The sequence below is a fragment of the Oryzias melastigma genome, unplaced genomic scaffold (assembly GCF_002922805.2).
Source record: "Oryzias melastigma strain HK-1 unplaced genomic scaffold, ASM292280v2 sc00359, whole genome shotgun sequence".
NCBI classification, from domain to species: Eukaryota; Metazoa; Chordata; class Actinopteri; order Beloniformes; family Adrianichthyidae; genus Oryzias; species Oryzias melastigma.
In genome coordinates this window covers 88,257-94,158 of record NW_023416957.1, presented here as the reverse complement: position 1 = coordinate 94,158, position 5,902 = coordinate 88,257, and positions in this window count along the sequence as shown.

Sequence of the window (5,902 nt, the reverse complement as noted above, 5' to 3'; positions counted from 1 at the left end):
TAAAAAAAAAATCATAAAATTACAAAAACCGTTTGCAGTAAAAAACATGAAAGATACATACAAATACAAAAAAAAACAAATTAAAATGGCAACTGACTAGAGAGCGTTAAAAGCCATTCTAAAAAGGTGTTTTTGACATTTAAATCTGTTAAGGTCTGACACCAGGCGCAGTTCTGCTGGAATGCTATTCCAAAACTGAGGGCCCGGTTGCCCAGGCATTTCTGTCATGATTTCTTTATTGACAAATGTTTTGGTAAATGCAGTTTTACAATTTATTTTTCTTTTTCTTTTTTTAGGAACTGTCAGAAACAACATCTTAACCAAGGCAGCCACTGATCAGGAAATTGAGACGTTTATCAAAAGATGGCTCCATTTGGCTGGGGACAGAGATGGAGGCAGACGAAAAAGAGAAGAAAGACGACAGGCTGTCCAAAACTCCTGTAAGTCAGTTACAATATTTTTATGCCATGCACTTGTCTAAACTTAAAGTATCTAATGAACAGTGGGGTTTTTTTGGGAGAACTTTCCATTTACTTCATTTATCATCTTGGTGATAATGAAGTCCTAACCTTACCCAAAACCATCACTAACTGAAATTAAAATAAAGTAAAAATGAATCCAAGGTTGATATTAGAATTCATCAGGGTACAGGACTCCAGGCCGCAGACAATCAATGCAATAGTTGAGCACTTACAGCACAAACATTTTTTGTATTTAGATGGCTGGTATTTTATGAAGTATATTTCAAATGTAACAAACCCTGAGACCTAGGGGTGTAGGATCCCCTCCCACCCAAGATAAAAGTCTATCATTGTTATTACCTTTGTTATTACGTTCTGTTACTTGTTAAAACATATGAGGATGTGCAGAATAGACTGATATGCTGAGGTTAAATGTGTGAAGAAGAAATGTCTTAAAGTCTGACTCAAACTACATATTTTATTTATTTTTCTATTTCTATTTTAATTCTATTTCTATCTATGTACTACTCCTTATAATATCAAGGGTAACAAATGACTTATTTTAGCTTCATATCCACCTAAAAAATGTAAAACACTTTTTTAGCACTCAACTGTGGTTACTCTTGCATTAAGGCATACATTTGAAGGCATACTGATATATTTTGTCTTTTTTTTTGCAGCTCTGGAAGACACTCACGGTTTCGGTGGGCCCAGACGAGACCTAGATCAAGATGGAGAGTACGCTGGGCGCTGATGGAAGCGGTTTGCAATAAAGATGTCCCTTTATAATTCATTTTGTATTTTTTAATAAATAATTTCAAATGAAACTATTGTTTCTTTTATCCAATTCTTAAACTATGAAAATTTGACTTAAGATAAGTGAGTACTTAAATTGAGAATAAATCATGATTTATTTACTATTAAAAATAATGGTTTGTCTGAAAATTATGTTTTCCATAATCANAATAAAGATGTCCCTTTTTAATTCATTTTGTATTTTTTAATAAATTTCAAATGAAACTATTGTTTCTTTTATCCAATTCTTAAACTATGAAAATCTGACTTAAGATAAGTGAGTACTTAAATTTAGAATAAATCATGATTTATTTACTATTAAAAATAATGGTTTATCTGAAAATTATGTTTTCCATAATCAACTTTATTAAAATGTTTAAAAAAATTACAATACTTTTAGTTATAGAAACTGACATAAAATTGGTCTTCAATAATTTGTTGATTTTGGTTTATTAATGGCAAACATGAGCATGAAGTGCCATCATATGAGCCCAGTAGGGGACAGAGCGGGAATATTCACTGGCCCTCATTTGGCCCAGTTACGGTTATTGTTGGTGAGATTATGGCTGACATCTGGCCTTGCTGTGGTGTGCTCCAGGCCCAGACCGAAAACAAACGGTGGCCCTTCAATGGGCCAGATGCGGTTTCAGTGGGTAACCTGTGGCTGACTTCCGGCCGAGTTGCGGTTTGTTAGTGGTTGAGATCTGGCAAACGGGAGCGGACCACTCAAGTGCCGTAATTCCATGCGGTATGTGGGCCGAATGAAAATGCTGACTCTGGGCCGCATCCGGGCCGAAACATTTTTGCTATCTGGGTGACAACACAATTGCTTTCCACCCCACTAGCCTAGTGGTTAGAGCTTTGGTCTAATAACCAAGTGTTCGCTGGTTCAAATCCCACTGTGGGCTTTTTGTTTTTTTTTTTAATCCCCAAAAAATTAAATTAAGGTAGATTAGACATTTTTTAATAATAAACAGGGGAAATAAATGGCAAAATAGCAATATGGGGGGCTGTTTGTTTTGATTTTGTATTTCTAAAGAGTAATTAAATAGTGCAGTTGGAGGCTTATTCCATTCTCAGTCCCTATTTGAAAAATGCCAAAAAAGGGGGCGGGGCTTGTGGAGCCAGACTGAGCAACAGAGGTGTGGCTTAGATCTATGATAAACTGTTGCGCAATGTAGCATTAAGTGGTTCTACATATTGTTCATTTGAATGAGTCAAAAACCAAAAAGGCAGTACCTTTAAAGTCTCATTTGTAGATGTAAAGAGCCAAAAAGAGTTGATTTAGGGTTCTAAAGCGTAATTAAATACACAGACAAATGCCTTTAAACCATCAACGATGACTTCCTGATATCGCAATATAGAATGTCATGTTTAAATTTAAGTTTGACATGCATTCCAGATTCCGCCAATAGACGGTCAAGTGGTTATGGCTGCGGACTCACATTCAGAAGGTCATGGGTTCGAATCCCGCTCAGGAATAGTCCTCATTAAATATTTGTTTTTACTTTTAAATTTTATTTTTACCTCAAAACTGTTCAATGCACGTGAAAGAAATATTTCTAACACAGACAAATGCCTTTAAACCATCAACAATGACTTCCTGGGTGAGCGCTGTTGAGCAGCACATGTGGTAGACGTGTTTCCTGACGCTCCTCCGTGTCAAACTTATAATTCCGTATTTTAGTCTCTCAGATAAGCTTTTTTTTCTCTTATAATACAACAGTGGTTACACGTTTTGCTGACTGAACTAAGATGCCGAGGAAAACCAATAAATTGTCTAATTCCACAGTTCTAACTGTGCCTTCGGAAGATGCAGCTAATGCTAAAGCTAGCGCTAATTCCCCCGAGCACGGGAACGACAGCGATATGGAGGAGCTTCCGCCGATGTGGAAGAAAATCTCGAGCAAAATCCTCCACCATATCAATGGAAGGTTCGACGAGTTAGAGCAAGCTCTTCAGGCAGTACATAATGACCAAAGAGATCTTTTGGAGAAAGTTAACTCGATGGAAGAGCAGACGCTGGACCACGAGAACCGTCTGACCCACCTAGAAAAAGCCCTTTCAAATCTGGAGAACGAAAACAAGGAGCTGAAACCGCTCGCACCGAAATAACATCAAGATAATCGGCATTCCTGAAAAAGCGGAGGGTCCCAGACCGACTGAATTCATTCAGGCGTTGATTCCCAAACTGCTGGGAGAGAGTCACTTCGAATCTACGGTGGTTGTCGACCGGGCGCACTGCGCTCAGAGACCGCCGCCAGTGGAAGGCGCGAGACCCCGACCGAACATCGCCCGGATCCATTTCTTTCGGGAGAAGGAGCTCATCTTGCAGCTGCGACGGGAGTGAACGCTGGAATATAACGGCCACCGAGTGCTCATCTTTCCGGATTACACTCCGGAGGGGGTGGCCATCCTGATCAGAAAGAATGTTTCATTTCGTTTTGAATCCATGACCACAGACTCGTACGGCAGATTCCTCATGGTCTTAGGCTATATTAATACAATACCAATAACTTTCCTTAACATTTATGGACCCAATGCTGATAACCCTGACTTTAAGAAGATATTCAACTTAATACCAGCATTTGCTTCCAACATTATTATGGGTGGGGATTTTAATTGTTATCTGGACACATCTCTGGACAGATTATCTACAAAACAGCCTCCAAACGTCACCTCGGTGCAAACACTAAATGACCCAATCAAAACAAGAAATTTGATTGATATCTGGCGCCTACAACATCCCACGGAGAGGGCTTATTCATTTTACTCTCATGTCCATAAATCTTATACAAGAATTGATTATTTTCTGATTTCTTCCGAACTTCTCTCCAATGTCGTTATCTCAGATTATCATAACATTATAATCTCAGACCATTGCCCAATTTCTTTAGTTTTTAAAAACATCTTAACTAAAAATTACAATTGGCGTTTTAATCCATTTCTCTTAAAAGATCAGGAATTTATGAAATACATGAATTCCCACATTGACACATTCCTTGCCACTAATGACAATGGTGAAGTATCTGACTCTACTCTGTGGGATACTTTTCATGTTTGAGGTGCTTAAACAATTTGGATTTGGGGACTATTTCATAGAATGGATTCAAACAATTTATTCCAACCCTGTGTCTTGCATTCTTACCAATACGGATAAATCCCCTCCCCTTCAGTTGCAACGTGGCGTGAGACAGGGTGACCCCCTCTCCTCTTCTTTTTGATATTGCTCCCGAACCGTTAGCGATTAGCATTAGGAATCACCCAGGCATACAGGGGGTNATTCCAACCCTGTGTCTTGCAATCTTACCAATACGGATAAATCCCTTCCCTTTCAGTTGCAACGTGGCGTGAGACAGGGTGACCCCCTCTCTCCTCTTCTTTTTGATATTGCTCTTGAACCGATTAGCATTAGGAATCACCCAGGCATACAGGGGGTCAGATAAGGCAAAGTTGAGAGCCTTGTTAATATGTATGCAGATGATTTATTAATTTGTCTTTCTGAACCTGAACTTTCAATTCCTAACCTTTTAGATTGCATAAAACAGTTTGGTGTAATATCAGGTTACACTGTTAACTGGGAGAAGTTTGAAATGATGCCAATTACAAATAATCTGAATCAGAATTTTCTCAAATCACTACCATTTAAGTTAGTCTCTAAATATTTTACCTATCTTGGACTCAAAATTCCTAAAAATCATGATTTTATTTATAAATTTAACTTCTTAGAGATGCTAGACAAACTCAAAGCAGATATTAAGAAGTGGAAACTGCTTCCGTTGTCATTGATTGGTCGGTTAAATGCTATTAAAATGGTATAATTGCCACGATTCATGTACCTATTCCAAAATATACCTGTTCACCTACCGCTTACATTTTTTTAACAGGTTGACTCAATAATCCACTCATGTATTTGGGCAGGGAAACCCCCTCGGATATCCAAAGCTCATCTTCATAAACATACTTCGGTTGGCGGCCTGGGGCTTCCTGTATTTAGACACTATTACTGGGCAGCTAACTCAAGAGCCCTCTCACTTTGGCAATGGGGTTATCCAGGAAATGACCAACTAGAGGACCTCCCACTCTGGTTACAAGTAGAATCAGCACTAATTTCTGAAACGTCCCTCCAGGCTTTATTGTTTTCTGACACAAAACCCTCCAACAAAGTGACAGGCTACAACTTTGTTATTAAAAATTCTATCAAAATAATAGGTCAAATTAGAAACTCTCTTAAATGACCAAATTTCTCAGTAAAGTCCCCAGTGACACATAATCATTTATTTAAACCAGGAATGATGGATAAGGTGTTCTTGGACTGGAGAGAAAGGGGGTTAAAACTAGTTGAGGACTTATACATTGATAATAGATTTGCCTCCTTTCATCAACTCCAACAAAGGTATCATCTACCCTCTTCACACTTCTTTCGCTACCTTCAAATAAGAGACTTTGTTCTGAAAAATTCCTCTGAGTTTCCTCTGAAACCACTAAACAGCATTTACTTTGACACGCTTTTGAAGATAAATTGCAAACGTTTGGTCTCCCAGTTAGTTAAATGCTTCACAATTCCAGAAGACACTGATCGAATCAGGAATGCCTGGGCTGAGGACCTTGGTGTCACCTTGTCTGAGGCCAAATGGTCAAACAGC